We start from the raw sequence: 20,167 nt of genomic DNA on the forward strand, positions 1-20,167 counted from the left end.
TTGGGGAGTTTATATCTGTGTGTTTGTAGGACTAAAGACCCCATTTTCCTGGGTGTCAACCAGGGGTCACTCTGAGCACCCAGAGACCACTCTCTGTCCTTTCCTGGGGCTTCTCCACTTCAAGCTAGAAATGGGCTGTGGATTCCTCCTCCTGCTTCATATTTTCCTGACTTCTTCCCTTCTGCATTTAAAGGGCTTGAGTGATTGGATTAGATAGTCTCCCTTTTGATGGACTCAGAGTCAACTGATCTGTAACCTTCATTACATCTGTAAAATCTGTAATATAACAGACTCCAGTTGAGATAGCTCATTCTAGTAGAGTCCTGAGGGTCAAGGTGGGACATTTAGGGGGGATGCACAATATACTACCTCAAAGGGTGTTGTGAGCATTCTGTTGCATATCTTACGGCACGCAATATATAAAAGTTAGCTTTTGGGGAGATGGGGATCAGCTGGATTTTTGTAATGTGGAAACAGTTTAAATTTTCTTTTTAAGATTTTATTTATTCATGAGAGACACAGAGAGACAGAGACATAGGCAGAGGGGGATGTAGGTTTCCTGCAGGGAGCCTGATGAGGGACTTGATCCCAGGATCCCAGGATCATGACCTGAGCCAAAGGCAGATGCTCAGCTGCTGAGCCACCCAGGCGTCCCCAGTTTAGATTTATTAAGGATTTTCATAGAGATTCCTCTAAGGATACCTTAGGTAGTTGTGAATTGCTTAGTACTCTTTGACACATTGATTCTGTGATTCTCCAGGACTCAACTTAAATGTCACTCCACCCCCCTCCCCTTAAGGCAATGCTCATTTCTTTCTTTCATTTTCCCACAGCCCCTCCTCCCAGCACAGAGGCACTGCTTGGTAATTATCTAGACCATTGTCTCCTCCTCCAAACCAAATCCCACCCCCTGCCCTGCTTGCACATTAACATAGTGGAGGCTCTGAGAAGTCCTGCAGTCAAGAAATTCATTTCACTTAGTTTGACATTTCCCCAACTTTTAACCATGGAATCCTTTTATTGAGGAGCATAATATGCTGCAAAATCTAGTTCAGGAGTTGGCAGATCCCAACCTGTAGACCTAGTGCTTATTTGATAAAGTTTTACTAGAACATAGCCATGTTCGTGCGTTTAAGCATTGTCTGTGGCTTCTTTCATGCTGTAAAGACAGAGTTGAGTAGTGGAAATAGAGTCTGTATGGCCCACAAAATCTAAGATTTAATGTCTGGCCCTTTAAGAAAAAGTTAGCTAACCCTGATCAAGAGTTTGAAACTATTAACATTCCTAATTCCTCATAGTTTGGCCTTTGTAAGAAAGCTGTGTCTAAGGGGGAACTCAGTATCTACAGCAGACAGCCACTTCAGGAAATAGAAGACCCCAAGGCGTGAAATATGGCCAGAGGCTCTGCTAGAAACCAACAGAAGTGAGTTTGGTTAAATGTCATTATTAAGGACTTGACTATTTGAAATTGCCAGGCTAATTTTTAATTTTACTCTAAAGCAACAAGTGGCTTACAAGGCTTCTTAGCACCACAGTCACCCCTAGGATTTGTTCTTTCTTTGCTCTGCCTAAAGGTTGTAGCTTAGGTGCCTACTCCTCCCTGAAGTATTGAAGCCTGAGATAGCAAACAGTCTGAAAGCACCCACTTACCAGCCTGTGTCAGGCATCACTAATTTATCACGGCCCTGCTTCACCCAGGATCATCTCAATGCAGCAACCCAGACAGCTCCAACCAATCACTGTTGGAACAGGAGATGAAGCCTAGGCTTTAACTTTAGTTCCTCCATGTAAAGAAAATGGAAATTTCTGGCATTTGCAGAGTTCTGTGGCCTTTCAGGTGATTGGATGAGGTCCACCCAGGTTATCAAGGCGTTATCTCATTTACTTAAAGTTGACTGATTGTAGATGCTGATCACATTTACACAATACCTCTGGTAGCAAGCCCTAAATTAGTCTGGTTGCATAACTGGGTGCTAGATCCTAAGTCAAAGCTTGAAACGAACTATTGCTGTTCCTTATTTAACGAGATGCTGATTTAGGGGCTGAGGCCAATGTTTTATCACATCAAGGAAATATCTACCTAGGCCAGTTTATTGAAATTTTTAAGATAAAAACTGGTCATTGAACTTGAACAATGATTTTCCTCCTTAGATCTATTACAGTGAAAAACCTGCATCATCAGGTTTCCTCTTAAGCCTCGCATTGCTGGAATGAACCCACTTGCGCCTGATGTAGTATCCTCTGATATGCTTCTGGATCGTGCATGCCACTATGTTACTTAGGATTTTTGCATCAACAGTCATTAGTATCCCTGTCGCTTTGTGGGTGACTTCCCAGAAATAATTCCCATCACTTTCACTGACATCTCAGTGGCTACCAGTCATAGTCACTGCCTGGGAAGCTGGGAGCATCTTCTTAGCTGGGTGCCAAGGGACCAAAACAAAAAATCAGGCTTCTGATTTTATTTTTTAAAAAGATTCTATTTATTTGAGTGAGAGTGAGCACGAGTGGGGTGTAGTAGGGGCAGAGGAGAGGGAGAAGCATGCTTTTTGCTGAGCAGGGAGCCCAACATGGGGCTCCATCCCAGGACCCTGGGATCATGACCTGAGCTGAAGGCACTTAACCCACTAAGCCATGCAGGTGCCCCCAGGCTTCTGATTTTAAAGGAAGAAGAGGAGAATGGACGTGGGGATGCACTAGCAGTCTGTCCCAGCATGAGAATCCCTGGTTTGCAGATGAGGCTCAGCAAGTTTGTGTTCACTTACCCAGGGTCACACAGTAAGCCTGTGGCAGAGCTATGACTTACGGCGAGGTCTTCCAGGTGCCAAAGGAAATGCCCCAAGGGCCAACCATCAGAATATTATTAAATATAATAATACATAATAGTAATTTGCCCAATACTGTTTTAAGAGCTTCGTAAACATGAACTGATCCCCACAACAACCTGCTGAGGTTGATACTCCTCTAGCCTCCATTTGCAGATGAGGTGCCTGAGGTACAGAGAGCGTAAGTGACTTGCTAAGGGTCACACAGCTGGTAAGTGGCTGGGGGGGGGGGGGGGCAGATTTGAACTTGGCTGTCTCATTCCAGAACCCGCAGTCTTAAGCATCACACAGCCCTCTCTGCCCATCATTCCCTGTGCCTCACCTTCCTAACTCCGTTCCCCCCAACACAAATGGTACAGCGAGGTGGCTGACTGGTGGAAATTACTGGTGACATCCCCAGTAATCCAGGGATCACACCCCCTACCTCCAGCCGCCTCTGGTCCATGATCTCCCCCCTCTGCCACCCCAACCGCCCAGCTCAGTCTCAGGGGCCTACACCTCGTTTTCTGTTGTTCTTGTTGTGCTTTGTTTTTTTTCCCTCACTCTGTTCCCTGGGAGACTCTCAAAGGCTACATTCTGCTGCCAGGGGACACAGGAGGGACAGGGCAGCCACCTGAGATTTCCCAAACCCCTCATGCCGGAAGGCAGTGGGGTGGGGGTGGGGGGGTAGTATTTATTTATGTATCTAGTCCTGCTTTGCTCCACACCCCCCAAGCTGTTGTTCCTCACTGGGGAAGATGAAAAACGGCTTCAGACAATGGAGGACAAGGCTTGCCACATGGCCCCCGCAGTTTAATTTCCCTTAATTCATTTTATATTGAACCAAATGATACTGTTTGTTTTTAATGGCAAACACTCAGCACGGAGGAGGGGCGGCCAGGCCTCCTCCTGGGGAAATTAGGAACACAGCTGCTATTTAAACTCTCCTGCCACTTGGCTCCCCCCACCCCCACCCCGGCCCCCTGCACCGGGGCCTCTGGAAATCACTTTCCAGGTTGAAAGATGATACATTTCACCAGTTCAGACGGTCACTGTGTAGGGAGCTGGCCCGGCTCTGCCCCAGCTGCAGTCAATACCCCCCACCACCACCACCCGCCCCAGTGTGGCCGCCCCAGCCCAGGGCCCGCCTGGGGAAAAAGTGGATACACAGGAATGGGGACCAGGGCTGTGGCTGTTCCTGGTGTCCCTCTATTCCCCACCCACCCACCCACCTGTCCATTGCTGAAAATCCTGCACAGACACCTGGCCCAAGTAGGGTCCATCTGGAGCCCTACCCCAGGAACTGAGTTACCTGGGAGCTGAGTGCATTCATTCAACACCTGGGGCAGTCTGCATCCTAACCAGATCCCCAGGTGATCCATTCGTTTGTGCAAGTTGGCAGTCAAGGGGAGGGTCCTTCTGCTTGGACTGTGAGGTGCTCCAGTGCTCCTCTGAAGCCCGAGGTAAGCCACAATCCCTCCAAAGTCCCTGTTGGCTTTGGCCCAAAGCAGCTTTGGCTCCTTGCAGGTACAGAGAACCGGGATGGATACACCAACCATTTTGGCTGATGCAGGAGGGACGCATGAGGCTTTGGCCTGCTTATGACTTTAGTAGGGATCAATTGTGATGAGTAATGCCCGTTTGGACATCCCAGAGGCCCCTCCAGTCTCTTGGAGGTTGTTCACAGACATTAGACCCAGAAGGACACTCTTGTTGTACAGGTGGGGGAACCACAGGTTACCGGGTCACATGATTGACCATCTCATATATTCATTCTACAGATTGACCAAGTGCTGGGCGTGGGAGCCATGGTGACCCAGGACTTTCGAGCTCAAACCTCATGGTCTGATGGGTCGGTAGGCAGGGAAGCAGTGACCACAGAGCCCTCTTGGGAAACAGAAGGAGCACTCAGACCAGTGCCTAGCAAAGTCCTCCTACATAGGAGGACCTCAGAATTGAGTTTTTAAGATGTGTGGGAGTTAACCAGGCCAGGCCAAGCCAACAGAACATGCCAGGGAGAGGGGCCGGACAGAGCCATGGCAGGGAAGTAGGAACCAGTTTGGCGTTTGCATTTTTCCTGGTAACTATAGAACATCTTCCCCACTGGGCTTTAAGTTCCAGGAGGGCAGAGAGGAAATCTGCCGTTCTCGTGCTTAGACCCAGTGACACATGGCAGGTGTGCAGTGACTCTCAGACAAATAGCTGGGAGCGTGCAAATGGTTGGTGTGAGTACACAGGGCCAGGCAGGGAGGCCCACGTCCCTACTCTGCCTTTCCCGGCAACATTACAGCTATGTGGTGGCCACCCCTACTGACTCTGGGGTGCTGCAAGGATTAATTAGCCATCTAAGTGGTGATTATTTTGCGCTCTTCTCCAGCTAAATGATCAGGGAGGCAGCCAGCTCCCTGTTGTGGCCTCGGAGGCGTCCACTTCACGTCCGCCCTCCAGGTGGAGGACTGCAGAAGTGCGGTGGGCTACAGGTTTCCCACTGTCGGGCTTCCAGTGCTGTGGCTGGGGCTGTCCTGCCCTCACTTTGCACCCAGATGCTCCTCCTTCCCTGGGGAGAAAGAAGGGGCTTGGAACAGATTTAGCCCAAGGGAGCCCACAGCTTGCTTACATTTCTCAACCCTCGGCTTGTCCAAAAAGATCCTAGAGTGAGCTCTGGAGGCAGGCCGATCCAAATTTGAACCCTGGTTCTGCCATTACTGTGGGTAGCGCCTTCTGGCCAGTCACCTGCCCACTCTGTGCCTCAGTTTCCTCATCTGTGAGAAAGGAGATCATTCTGTTTACCTTGAAGGGCTTTAGGGAAGATATGAGGTGAGCTAGAAAGTAAATTTTAAATAAAACAGGTGAAATTTGCCTTCGGCAATTTTTGATAGGTAGTAGATGCTCAATGTGTGTATATGCTTTTCTTTTTGCATGTCTTCCCTCATGACCCTCACAGGTCAGGACTCAGCAGGAGGTTGGAGATTGGAGGTTGATCAGAGGCTCAGAACCCACTAAAACTTGGCTGACCTCTGACTCTTCTCCTCAGGGCTTAGAAATGCCAAGGTCAGAATGGCCCAAAGAAGGAAGGAGGGAGGGAGGGAGGGAAGGAAAGAAAGAAGGAAGGGTTACACTTCCTAGTTACCTATTTGTGCCCAGCCCTGGACAGGATCTTGGGGCAGCCTGGGTTTGAATTTGGCTTTGCCACTAGGTGAGCAGGCTCACAGCTTCAGGCTTCCACCGAGCCACATCTGTATAGAGGACTAGTAGATAATATCACCTGCCTCGAGGAGGAGCCTGGTGAGGAGCACATAAAATCATGAATTAGGGAGGCTTAGCAGAGAGTTTGCAGCCCCTGCTAAATCTTTGCTGTGAGGATAAGATCATTCTTGCCTTCAGGAGGCTGACAAAGGTAGGGGAGAGACACGCACCAAAGAACAAGGACAGGACAGAAAGAGTGGACCCCTGGAATGCAGAGACGTATTCCCTTACTGTGTGCATATTCAGGGTCCCTGGCTCATCACAGCCCTCTATAGATATGTGCTGAGCGACAGCAACAGAGGTGTGCAGGGGCAGCAAGATGGTGGCAGAGAGGAGGGGCGTGCTCTCTGGTTCCTGGTCGGCTTGGCCTTGATTGGCTTGCTGCAGGCCCCTGAGGCTTGGCATTACTGAAAACACACGTGTCCCTGCACTAGGTGAGGCAGGGATTTTCTGCAGCCAGGCTTCCAGGTCTAGGGCTGTTCCTGTTTTAAGAGCAGGAGACCATCATCCCCAGGATTTCAGCACTTTATTCATAATCTTGCAGCCTCTCAGAGGCAAGGGAGTCTTTGTGTATGTGTGTTTGTTTTTTTATTTAAATTCAGTTTGCCAACATATAGTGCAACACCCAGTGCTCATCTCATCATGACCCTCCTTAAAGCCTGTTACCCAGTTACCCCATCCTCCCACCCCCCTCCCCTTCTGCAATCCTATGTTTGTTTCCCAGAATAAGGAGTCTCTCATGGTTTGTCTTCCTCTCTAATTTTTACCCACTCAATTATCCTCCTTTAGGAACGTCTTTTTGACTGCGTGCCTGGCCTTTGTCTCTTTCTGGCCTAGCATCCCACCCATCACTTGCCGGCTTTGAAGTTGTCTTGGTCCCTCCCCCCTTATGTCACTTCCAGACCTTTGCATTTCCTGTTCCCTGTGCTGAGAACACTGTCCTCTTGACCTCAACTCCATCTGGCTGACCTCTAACTGCTCACAGGTCTGTGTTAACATCTCACTTCCCCCAGGAGGCCTGGGCCTAAGCTGGCCCCAGGTGGGCTTGGTGACTCACCCATGTGCCCCCACAGTCCCTGGGTTACTTCTGTGTGCATCATATGATGCTCTGATTGCTGGCTTGTCTCCCCCAACCCCAACCCACCCCGGAAAAAACCCTCCAAGCCTGGTAAGAGCAGAAGCTAGGTCTCATATGTTTCATTTTTCTCCCTGGCCTGGTGCATGGTGCCGTAGGCACTCAAAACACAGAGGATAAACTGTGTAATTAATTGTGATTGTGGCAAAGGCACATTTGCTCTGAAGCAGGCTGTGTGCAGTCAGTGGAGAGTGTCTACTGGGAGTCAGACAAGCAGGTTCCATCTCAGTCGCTCCATTTATTAGCCATGGGACCTTCGGTGAGGCTCTAAGCCTCAGCTTTGTCATCTGTAAAGTGGGGATAATAATCATACTGATACGAAGATTAAACAAGATCATGCCTGTGAGTGAAGCTTTCTAATCATTGCAGCTCAGTAAGTGGTAGTCACAGTTTATTATTTAGTGAAGAAACAGAGTAGCAGAGGAGAGGGGGCCCTGGGAGGCATGACTTCCCCCCATCCCACATTCCCTAGTAGGAAATGATGATAGTGTTGCCACTGCAACAGCGCAGAAACCAGTCACAGTGTACTTACTCCATGCCAAGTGTGATCCTACTCTTTCTCTTTCTCTCTAAGATTTTATTTATTGATTTGAGAGAGAGAGACAGAGATAGTAACAGAGAGCACAAGTAGGGAGGAGAGGAAGAAGTAGGCTCCCGGCTGAGCAGAGAGTCCGATGCAGGGCTCAATCCCAGGACCCTGGTATCATGACCTGAGCCTAAGGCAGACACTTAACTGACTGAGCCACCTAGGCTCTACTCTCTTTACATCCAACCATTCATTCATTCAAAAAGTATTTTTGTGCTAGGTTCTAGAGACTCAGCAATGAACGAGACACAGTATCTGCTTTCAAGGTACTGATGTGAATGAGATGCTGAGATAAATAAGCGGTATGTGAGGTAGAGAAAAATAAAATGGAATGCAGTGGCAGGCGCCGCTGTTTTAAATAGGATGGTCTGGGAAGGCCTCACTAAGAAGTGGACATTCATGCAAAGATTTGAAAGAAGCAAGGGAGTGTACATGCATACATCTGGAGAAGAGTGTTCCAGGCAAGGGAAATAGCATGTGCAAAGGCTCCGGGGTTGAAGCATGCTTGGTAAGTTCAAGGAGTAACAGGTCAGTGTGGCCGGAGCAGTGGTGGGTGGGGACAGGGCCCACTTCGTGGACATGCAGCCTGTGCAAAAGGGCCCATGCCTGGTTTATTTTTTTATTTTTATTTATTTTTATTTATTTTTTTTTTTATGATAGTTACAGAGAGAGAGAGAGAGAGAGGCAGAGACACAGGCAGAGGGAGAAGCAGGCTCCATGCACCGGGAGCCCGACATGGGATTCGATCCCAGGTCTCCAGGATCGCGCCCTGGGCCAAAGACAGGCGCCAAACCGCTGCGCCACCCAGGGATCCCCCATGCCTGGTTTAATGATCAGCTGCCGCTGTCTTGAAATTCTAAATGATTTTTTAAGAGGCTCCACATTTTCAGTTTCCACTGGACATTACAAGTTATGTAACTGGTCCTGGTGGTAGATACAGTCACAGAGGCGACAGGGGACTACAACACCAGAGGCCTCTTCCCTGTCCCAGCCCTGGCCTGCATCCTGGCTTCCTCCCATCCTGCCATAGAGCCAGCCCTTCAGGGAGAGACCTTAAAATAAGACGATCTGCACATCCCACCCTGACACTGTCCTTGTGATGGTGGGGACAATTTCTTCCCTGTATTAGTTTCCTATTGCTACTGTAACAATTTTAAGTCAATTTAGTGGCTTAAAACAAATTTATTATCTTACAGTTCTGGAGGTTACAAATCCAAAAGCAGTCTTAAAGTCAAGTGTTGGCAGAGCGGTTCCTTGTGGAGGTTCTAGGGGAGAATCGGTTTCCTTGCCTTGTCCACTTGGAGAGGCTGCCTGCATTCCTTGGCTTTGACCCCCTTCCTCTGCCTTCGGAGCACATCTATCCAACCTCTGCTCCCTTCACTCTGACCCTCCTGCCTCCCTCTGACAGGGATCTTTGTGATGACATTGTCTCTCCCCCCACCCCAATAATCCTGAGTGATCTCTCCTTCTCAAAATCCTTAACTGAATCACATCTGCACAGACACAAAATTCCTTTTGCCTTGCAAGATACCATCACAGGTTCCAAGGTATAGAATGTGGACATCTCTGGGGGCCCACTATTAAACCTATCACCCTACCACCACCCTCCCCATACCCTTTGAAGATATAAGGAAACTGAGGTCCAGAGAGGTGATGTCACCTTTGGGCAAAGTCACCTCCCAGCTAAAGGACAGACTTGCAACTGGGGCTCATGTCCATCTAGTTCCAAGTCATGGGCTCTAGACACAGGAAGGAGGCATCTTCTGCCCACCTCTGCTGTCTCTCTTCCTTCCACCTGACGCCCAGTGCTTTAGGAGGCAGGCAGGCTCAGGCAGTTGTGGCCAGAGCATTTGTGCCTAAGACTGTAGCTGACATGGGGACAGATAAGCACATCCATCCACCTGGGACTGAGAGGGAAGAGACCGCCTTTCTGCAGCTAACAGGATCCCAGGCCACTTCAGGCTTAATCATCAACACCTTATAATTGGGCCTCTCTTGGGTCCCAGGGAGCAAGGCCCTGTTTGTAAGGAGGCTCCTGATGTGCATGTTGCTGGGACACGTGGCCTAAGCCTTTCCTGTTCATGGGTCCAAAGCTCTTAAATCAAGGGAACCGCAACCAATGAAATTGGGTGCATGCCTGCTACAGTTGAGGGGCAGAGCTCTCCTCCCAGTCTAGTGACTCCTGTGGGGCCAGCAGCAGGCCCCAAGGACTCTTGTCATCCGGCCCCTGGGGCCACAGCACCAGAGACCTAGCCTAGCCTTTGGCATGCTTTCTGGCCTCCACCTCATCCTGGGCATAGAAGCCAGAAGAGTAGAGAGAGGACATTTTTTTTAGGAAATTGGGGATGTGAGGGAGAAAGTGACAACAGACATTTTGACTAGCTCTGGTCTTTTAATATCGAGTGTCCAAGATGTGATGGTGGGTAAGTGTCCATGCTGACATCAGACAGATTTGGATTCCAATCCTGTCTGCCCCTTACTAGCTCCGGGATCTTAGGCAAAATGATGAACTTCTCTGTAACAGAGCTGAGTATCCCCATCTGTAGATAAGGGTACTGACTTGTCCCCTGGCTCATGAAATTGTTACAGTTGGTTTAAAGAGTGGGCAAATTTTCTGCTTGTGTGGTTTTTTTTTTTTTTTAAGATTTTATTTATTTATTCATGAGAGACACACAGAGAGAGGCAGATATCGGCAGAGGGAGAAGCAGACTCCCTGTGGGGAGCCCGTTGCAGGACTCAATCCCAGGACCCCAGGATCACGACCTGAGCCAAAGGCAGACACTCAACCACTGAGCCCAGCCCAGGTGCCCTCTGCTTGTGGCTTTTTTAAAAAATAACACATATAAGGTACAAAAAATAATAACAAATAATTGTGTTTAAAAAGTAGAAAATTAATAGCACCTTAGAAACTCCCTGTGTGTGCATCCTGGGTTCCATCCATCTCCCTCCCTTCCTTTGCTTGTAAGAAACCACTGAGTTTTGCAATGACCCTTCCCTCGTTGCCTTTATGTGTGGTTTTTTGTGTCCTCTCTTGCTGAGCTATTATGTATAACCCTACTGTCTTTCATACTTCCTACGAATTTCTCCTCTATTCTCTCCTGTTACCAAGCAAGGATGCTGCTGGTCGGAAGACCCGAACATTAAGTTTGTTGATCCTGTAATAAACTTAGAATTAATAGGCTCTGAGTGAGCACCTGAGGAACTTTACAGTGAATAAAGTCCTTGTGCCAAGAACCTTGGACTTCCTAGAGAGAACACAACAAGCCCAGGCTTTATACTCAAACCAACCTGGATCTGAAAATCAGCACTGCCTACCAGCTTGAGCCACGAATTCTTTGAGTTCACACCAAGAATATTAAGTATGTACTGTATGACAGGCACTGTGTAGGTATAGGAATGCCGTGAATGAAACAGACCGGGTCCCTGCTTTTGTTTGGTTGGGGAGCTCATCATTAAATAAACATGCAGACATGCAAAACTTCAAATTGTGATAAGCACTAGGCAGAAAATAATTCATGGGAGACTCATTTAGGGAAACGAGAAGGGCTTCCTCTGCACAAATGGCATTGAAAGTGAGACTTGTACTTCTTTGGCATCCGAGTTTGGTTCAAGTAAATTCAGTTTTCTCATCTGCAAAATGGAGCTGGAAAGTACCCTCCCAACAGCTCTGCCCTTGGTAATAAGCTCCGACTCCGCGTCTGGCTCGGCACAGGGGCACAGTGTCTTTCGCCCTCCTCCCTGTCAGCCATGGCAATGCAGGTTGCTGAGATCTGCTGAGCAGCTGTTGGTGAGCAGTGCCTGATGTTGAACCTGCTGCTGGCCAGTGAGTTGTGAAGGTTTCGGAGAGTCTCTCTCATTGGCCCCTCTGCCACTGCTGGCTGACCCTGTGGGTGGGAGAGAGGAGAGAAGGTATGTAGCGCTGACCACAGGAAGTCCTCCTCCTCTTCTGGAGGTGACGAAGAGTAAAACAAAGGCTGTGCTCCGGGACCCATCCCAGCTCTGCGGCCGGTCATCTCACCTTGCAGAGATGCACAGCGGCCCTTACGGTACTGCGCCGTGGGTTGGTTTGTCACGTGGAACAGGGACCTGTAATATAAGCTGTCCCCCAGGCCGTGGGCAGCCAGCAAGCGAGGCCATCACCGCCGGGCCCAGTGGAGCGGGAACTGGGACAGGTGCAGGGGAAGGGAGCGGCCGGGGCCAACCCGCCCCATCCGCGTTCGAGGCCCTGCTCGGTGCGTTCCCAGCCGGGACCTCGCGGCAGGTCCCTGAGCGCGCTGAGCCCCGGAGGCCGCGCCGGGCAGCTCCCGCCTCCCGCCTCCCGGCGCGGCTGCCACGTGCCCGCGGCGGGGGGGCTGCAAGAACGGAGAAGGCGGCTTTGCCCCTCGCCGGCAGCGACCTCCTTTGTCCGCAGAGGTCAGCGAGCGGCCGGCGCGGGGCGCGCGGAGACCCCGGGGACCCCGGAGCCCGCGGCGCGCAGAGCGGGGCGGCCGGGGGCGCGGGGCTGTGACCTCATCGGCCGGCGCCGTCCCGCGGGGCCATGAGATCATGAGATGCCGGCGCTCGCCGAGGAGTCGATTTGTTGGGAGCGCGGGGACAGCCGGCCGCCCGCCGCGGTGATCTCATCCGGGCCCGGGGGAGGAGGAAGCAGGCGGCGGGGCCGGCCCGCGCCGCCCGGAGGGGGATTAATGGCTGCCACCGGCCGGTGACGTCACCGGCAGCGCCCGTTGCCGGGTAACGAGCGGCCCCGCCCCCGCCGGCCCCGCCCCCCACCTGCCGCGTTCTCGGCTCCATCCATCCTGGCTTGCCTGGCTCCTGGCTTTTTTTTTTTTTTTTTTTTTTTAATTATTATTTATTTTTTTTTTTTTTGGTATTGAGGTACAACTTACATGCTGTAAAATGATCTAATTATAAATGTACAGGCTCGATGAATTTTTGCATATGCATGCATCTATATGTAAAACATGTATATGTATGTCCATATGTTTCAAGATCTCGGCGCTCTTCAATAGGAATGTAATGCAAGCCGCCTAGATGACTTCACATGTCCCAGCAGTCACGTTAAACAAGTAAGAAGGAGCAGGTGACATTAACCGCGTATTTTCTTTTACCCGGTGCGTCCAAAGTAGTAGTATTTCAACAGGTAATCAGTACAAAAATTTTAATGAGCTCTTTTCTCTAAGTCTTGGAAAATCCCTGTGTATTTTATACTTTCAGTACATCTCAATCTGGATTTAGCCACACTTAAAATGCTCAGTAGCCGTGTGACAAGTGGCCACTGTATTGGGCAGCACAGATATAAAACATTTCCAGCTCCCAGAAGCCTCCTTCATTCCTCCTTCTGGTCAGTACCCCTGACAAGGGCACCCATTATTCTGACATCCATCGTCCCTCTTCAGTTCTCTCCCGGGCCCCACATGCACACATCTTGTGTCTTTTGTTTCTCACTTTAACTCCTCGAGTCTGCATCCTAGTGGCTCAGAGCATGGGAAGTCAGACTGGATTTGAACCCTGTCCCTGCCCCTGTCTAGCAGTTGAACAATCTGCTTTGCCGCTTTGAGCCTGGGTCTCGTCACGTCTTAACTGTGACTGGTGATATCCGGGTCCATCTCCTTAGGTTCTCGGAGTCTGGGGCAGCATGTAGGTACTAAGTGTTCCAAAGAGAAATTTCATCACCCAACTGTGAGCCGGTTCTAGTTCTCTTTCTGCTGGTTTCTTCTCTCTTCCCTCTTGTAATTCTCCCAAGGAACTTAGTCTCCCACAAACTATTCCTCCCTCCCTCTCTCTGTTGAGCTTTCTCATCCAGGAAATGGGAACGGGCCATAACTAGCCACCAAGGAAACAGCGGATGTGCAATTCCTGGCCCATGCTAAGTGCTTGATAAGGAGATCACTCTCTGCTCCTTTCCCCTCCTGCATGATCTCCTGCCCTCCTCTAGCCTTCCTTCAGCCCCTGTTCCCTCAACACTTCTCCCTCCCACCACTCCTCGCTACCCTGTTCTGAAGTCACTTTCCAGGGCCATCCCCACCAGCAGCCTTCTTGAGATGGAGAAGACTAGTTCAGGCACGGATGGCACAGCACTTCAGAGGTCGCTGTTCTCTGTATTGTTCTGAAGGGCTCTGTGGTCACCGTGCAGCCTCCAATCATAGCAGACCCACAGGCCTCCTGCTCTGCCTGCCCATTTCGGAGCAGGAAGTCTCCATCTTGGTCGCAATCAGAAGCTAATGAGCAGGGCAGCCCCGGTGGCTCAGTGGTTTAGTGCTGGCTTCAGCCCTGGGCGTGATCCTGGAGACCTGGGATTGAGTCCCACATCAGGCTCCCTGCATGGAGCCTGCTTCTCCCTCTGCCCGTGTCTCTGCCTCTCTCTCTCTCTCTCTGTGTCTCTCATGAATACATAAATAAAATCTTTATTTTTTTTAAGATTTTATAAAAATCTTTATTTTTTTTTAAGATTTTATAAAATCTTTATTTTTTTTAAGATTTTATAAAATCTTTATTTTTTTTAAGATTTTATTTTATGTATTCATGAGAGACATACAGAGAGAGAGAGAGGCAGAGACACGGGCTCTCCATGCAGGGAGCCCGATGTGGGACTCGATCCCAGGTCTCCAGGATCACGCCCTGGGCTGAAGGCAGGTGCCAAACTGCTGGGCCACTGGAGCTGCCCTAAATAAAAACTTAAAAAAAAAAAAAAAGACATCTTTGGCCACATTGTTTGCACTCGTGGACCTAGCCATACTGGAACCAAAACACCTCTGCCTTTACAGTTTCATGACCAGTGCAAAATGATCTTTCTCTAACCTACTTCAAGTTAGCTTTCTATCACTTACAGCCAAAGTGACACTACAATACAGACTCTTCTACCAGTAGTTCCTGTAACAGTGCTTAGAAATTCAGAAGAAGGGATCCCTGGGTGGCGCAGCGGTTTGGCACCTGCCTTTGGCACAGGGCGCGATCCTGGAGACCCAGGATCGAATCCCACGTATGGCTCCCGGTGCATGGAGCCTGCTTCTCCCTCTGCCTGTGTCTCTGCCTCTCTCTCTCTCTCTCTTTCTCTCTCTGTCATGAATAAATAAATAAAATAAAATCTTAAAAAAAAAAAAAGAAATTCAGAAGGAAAGGAGAGGAGAGGGGAGGGGAGGGGAGGGAAAAAAGAGGGAAGGAAGGAAGGAAGGAAAAGAAAGAAAGAAGAAAGAAAGAAAGAAAGAAAGAAAAGAAAGAAAGATAGAAAGAAAGAAAAGAAAGAAAGAAAGAAAGAAAGAAAGAAAGAAAGAAAGAAAGAAAGAAAGAAGAAAGAAAGAAAGAAAGAAAGAAAGAGGGATCCCTGGGTGGCGCAGTGGTTTGGCGCTTGCCTTTGGCCCAGGGCGTGATCCTGGAGACCCGGGATCGAATCCCACATCAGGCTCCCGGTGCATGGAGCCTGCTTCTCCCTCTGCCTATGTCTCTGCCTCTCTCTCTCTCTCTCTCTGTGACTATCATAAATAAATAAAAATTAAAAAAAAATTAAAAAAAAAAAAAGAAAGAAAGAAAAAAGAAAAAGAAAAAAAAGAAAAAGAAATCCAGAATGTCAGAGCTGGGTCAAAACCCCCATCACACACAAAACAACATCGAGGCCCAGAGAGGGAAAGCAACTTGCCCAAAAGCCACACAGCTACAAAGGATGCACCCCCAACTATCTGACTTCCAACTTGGTGCTTTGACACCATTTCCCATTTCCCATGTTTACAGATGACAATCAGTTCTTTTCCATCCTGCCTTCCTCATCCACTGCCATCCTGTTTAATGAAGCTTTAATTCATTTTGTCTGAAAGATGTTTTATACTTGCCAGACTGATAGCAGGGGCTGTGGTACTCTCATGTGCCAGGCACCCGACTCAGTGCTTTACTTGCAGTAGCTCATTTATCCTCCCAGCCACCCTAGGAGATAGGTATTACCTTTAGTCCGTTTTACCACTGAGAAAACTGAAGCATAGAGGGATGAAGTGACTTACCCTAGGTTGGTCGGTAAGAGACAGTCTGAATTCAAGTCCAAGTCATCTGACTCCAGCATCTGTGCTCTTCACCACTGTACTCACTCAGACTCCAGGGCCTTACCAGCTTGGAAGAGGCAGAGCTGGGACTTGCACCCACTGCCACAGCCCTTCTTCCTTCTGCACTTCATGTCTTTCCCACATGGTGCACTGGACAAGCCTCTTCCTTTCAGCCTCACCATTTTATAAACCCTTCCTTATACACAAACCCTCACTTCCTAGCACCTTCAGCATTAGGGCTCTCTCTGAGTTACCCTTGTGAAAAACCGAGCTGTTTGAACCATGACCATTGAGCCCACCCATTGACTCATTCACTTATTCATTCATTCAATAAACATTTGTTGATCACCTACTAGATGCCAAGCCCCCATATTAGTTAGAATTGGAATAAGCTAATAACAACAAAGAACCCAAGATAATTGTGGCTTAAATGTAAAAAGAGTGTATTTCTTTCTCACATAAAACCCAAAGGTGAGCAACCTCAACCTAGTAATGTGACACCTTTCAGCTCATTGCTTCACTAATCCTAGGGTATGGGACTTCTGTTCATGGTCCAAAATGGAAACTAGAACACCAGCCATCAAGTCCAAGTTCCAGACAGCAGGATGGAGAAAAGGGGGGAGAATAAGGTGAAAGGTTCTCTTAAGTTATCATATGACATTTATACTTTATCTTAGTGACCAAAGTGGCATCTAGATGCAAGGGAAGCTGGAAGATACAGTCTTTTGTTCAAGATAGTTCTGCATCCAGTTACAAAGTTGAGGATTCTAGGACTAAGGAAGTAGATGAGAAAGGTTAGGGTGACATCCAGCAACTAGGGACCCACCCTGATGAGGCATAGGGGAAAGGTGGTGAACAGGATATGATTCTCTGCACTCATGAAGCTCACAGTCTAGTCCAAGAAACATGTAATATTTATTGAGTGCTTACTCTGTGCCAGGTGCTTCTTAAAGGTTCTCAAATGTTTTTGGTTCAGGTCCTCTATTCTCCTTCCTTCCTTTCCCTTTCCCTTTCCCTTTCCCTTTCCCTTTCCCTTTCCCTTTCCCTTTCCCTTTCCCTTTTCCTTTCCTTTCCTTTCCTTTCCTTTCCTTTCCTTTCCTTTCCTTTCCTTTCCCTTCCCTTCCCTTCCCTTCCCTTTCCCTCCTCTCCCTCCCTCTTTCCTTCCCTCCCTTCCTCTCTTCTCTCCTTCCTTCCTTCCTTGATTTTATTTATTTATTCATGAGACACAGAGAGAGAGAGAAAGGCAGAGACATAAGGCAGAGGGAGAAGCAGGCTCCCTACAGGGAGCCTGATGCAATACTCAATCCCAGGACCACGGGATCATGACCCGAGCCAAAGGCAGATGCTCAACCACTGAACCACCTGGGTGCCCCCTCTTCAAACTTTTCAGAAGTATTGAGAACCAAAGGAGCTTCTGTTTACATGAGTCACAGCTATCCACATTCACTGTCATAGAAATTAAAACTGACTTTTTTGGGGCACCTGGCTGACTCAGAGGAGCATGCCACCCTTGATCTCAGGGTCATAAGCCCCATGTGGGGTGTAGAAATTACTTAAATAAATACAGCCTTAAAAAAGAACTGTGATCTTTGTATAATACTAATTAATTAAAAATAATCAGCCAATTGCACATTAACATTAATAACATCTTAATGGAACATAATTGTATTTTTTAATTACTGAGAAGAGAGGCATTTTATTTTTTTATAGATTTCTTTAATACCTGGCTCAAGAGAAGATCCCTGCATTTTCCCATTTGTTGCAAATCACATGTCATAAGCCTTAGGAAAAACTCCAATGTACACTTGGTAGAGAGCAAAGGTGTCAAATAATGTGTTAGTGTTACTATGAAAATAGTTCGACTTTACAGACTTCCTGGAAGGGTCCTGGGGAACCATCAGGGTCCCAGACCATGTTCTGAGAAACGCTGATTTACTCGGATGCTTGTGGGAATCCTATACAGTAGGCACAATCAAGGTCACAAGCTCTCCCCTGAAGCAGAATAGATTTTGGGGAGATGATCCATGGAAACTCAGGGAAAGAATGGCAAGGTAAGATGGGGGAAGGAAATGACCAGGTTGTGCAGAAGTGAGCAGGAGCCTCATGCACATGCAAGGTGGCCATATGGCTCCAGTGTAGACAGGGCCACATGGAAAGGGCTGGATAAGCTGTGTAGACTTTGTCCTCAGGGCAGTGGGGAGCCATGGAAAGTTATAAGCGGGGTTCTTCAATAATCAGATTTCCCCAAGGAACATCCTAGGAGGAGGCACAGCTGTCTTTCTCCGCATAGAATCGTGGCTGGCTTTTTTGGCACAGTCCTGGAGTGCTAACCAGCCCTTAGCCAGCTTTAAAAAAATGCTGGCAAACATTGGCTGCCAGCCACATACCAGACTTACCCAGGAAACTTGGCCTATGGGTCAGCCAGCACCCAGAGTGGCTGTGACGTCTCTCCTTAGCTCTTTATTCCAAAATGAGCTTCCTTTAGCTGACAGGCAGTTGGAAAAATAATACTAATAGAAATATTTTATTTATTTTTGTAAAGATTTTACTTATTTATTTGACATACACAGAGAGAGAACACAGCAGGGAGAGGGGCAGAGAGAAAGGGAGAAGCAGGCTCCCCACTGAGCAGGGAGCCTAATCTGGGGCTCAATCCCAGGGTCCTGGGATCATGACCTGAACCAAAGGCAGACACTTAACCAACTGAGCCACCCAGGTGCCCCCAGTTTTTAATACTGTGACACATCACACCTTGTTTTAAGCTCTTTCTGCATGTGACTTATTTTTCTGACCAGGAAGGATTTAAAACTGACTTCTGGAGCCAGCCTGTCTGGGTTCAAACTTTTTCTCTGCCACCTACCAGCTGTGTGACCTTGAGGCACAGGCCTAACCTCTCTGTGCTTCAGTTTACTCTCCTATATAATAGGGATAATGATCTCCTGTCCCCCAGGTTGTTGTGAAGACCAAATGAATTAATACAAAGTGCTTAGAACAACATCTGGCAAGTAAATAGCCCTCATTGTATATATTTGTTATTATTAGCATCACAACCCTTTGAGGGGTATATTATTACTACATCCATTTATGTATGTGGAGGACCTTGAGGCCTACTTCCACATGCAGCGGAGATGTACTGAGCATCCTGTTTGATGCCAACCGCCATTCTAGCTTCTGCAGACAGAAATAAGTACTAGAAAGACACAGAGCCTATATTGCAGGGGCTTACCTTCTCATCACAAAGAAGTATACACTGTGTCAGAGGGTGAGTACGATCAAGAACATGAAAGCAGAATAAAGAAGGTGGAGAGTGGCAGGGTGAAGTGGGGAAGGAGTGCAGGGGTGTTGCTTTATGTACATCACTCTGTGACCTTCTCGATGAGGTGACATTTGTGCCAAGATGTAAGGGAAGTGAGGGAGCCAACTTGGCAGATCTCAGGAAGAAGGGTGCTCCAAGGAGAGGGAAGAGCAAGTGCAAAGGCCCTAGGGTAGGCCTGCACCTGGCTTGTTTTTGGTTTTGTTTTTTGAGAAATGGGCCCCATCACACGTGTGGGCAGGGAGCAGATCTTACAGGATCTGGAAGACATGGCAAGGCTTTCAAATGTCACTCCGAGTGAAACAGATTTTTCACAGGTTCAAGCTCAGGGATGATTTGATCTGCCTCGAATTTTGAAAAGCTCATTTTAGATACCGTGTGAATGAAAAAAAAAAAAAAAAAAACCAGAAGGACGAGGACATAGGGGCAAGCAGAAGCAAAGAGCTGTTTCTAATAGGATTTGTAGATGGATTGGATGTTGGTTATCAGAGAGAGGACAACCAAGATGATTGCAGAGGTTTGAGCACAGGGAGAGGAAGTACCTTGCCAAAGGTAGACGGCTAGAAAGTAGCAGAGCTGGGATTTGAACCTGATCAATAGAACAGAAGACCTGCATCCATATCACAGGCTGGCTGTGGCTCCCTGTGTCAGTCTGCTCAGGCTGTTCTAAGAAAATACCACAGACGTTTATTGCTTACAGCTCTAGAGACTGGAAGTCCAAAATCAAGGCTGATTTCTTCCTGATGAGAACCCTCTTCCTGGCTTGCCAATGCCTATCTTCTTTTTGTGTCCCCACATAGGGCAGAGAGAGGGGGAGAGAGAAGAGAGAGAGCACACATGCATGCAAGCTCTGTCTCTTCTCATAAGGGCACTGATCCCATTCCTGAGGGCTCCAGCCTCATAACCTCCCAAAGGCCCCACCTCCTCATACCATCACATGGGGGTTAGGTTTCTACATAGGGATTTGGTGGGGGATTTGATCCAATCCACAGCACCAGCTAAATAGCCTTAGATAAGTGCTTTAGTTTTTTGGGGTTTGTTTTGTGTTGTGTTGTT

General features: G+C 48.3%; 1 protein-coding gene and 1 long non-coding RNA gene across 15 annotated transcripts in view; one reads left to right on the plus strand and one right to left on the minus strand.

Moving 5' to 3' along the window:
- Positions 1–20,167, plus strand: part of RNFT2 (ring finger protein, transmembrane 2) — a 76,997-nt gene that overhangs the window by 27,936 nt on the left and 28,894 nt on the right. The window lies entirely within an intron of this gene.
- LOC112932895 (uncharacterized) lies at positions 11,257–11,935 on the minus strand. Its single transcript, XR_003237577.2, has 2 exons — positions 11,790–11,935; positions 11,257–11,655 (listed from the first exon to the last, which is right to left on the minus strand). It is a non-coding gene; the product is annotated as an uncharacterized lncRNA (long non-coding RNA).

This window comes from Vulpes vulpes, chromosome 10 (assembly GCF_048418805.1).
Source record: "Vulpes vulpes isolate BD-2025 chromosome 10, VulVul3, whole genome shotgun sequence".
NCBI lineage: Eukaryota > Metazoa > Chordata > Mammalia > Carnivora > Canidae > Vulpes > Vulpes vulpes.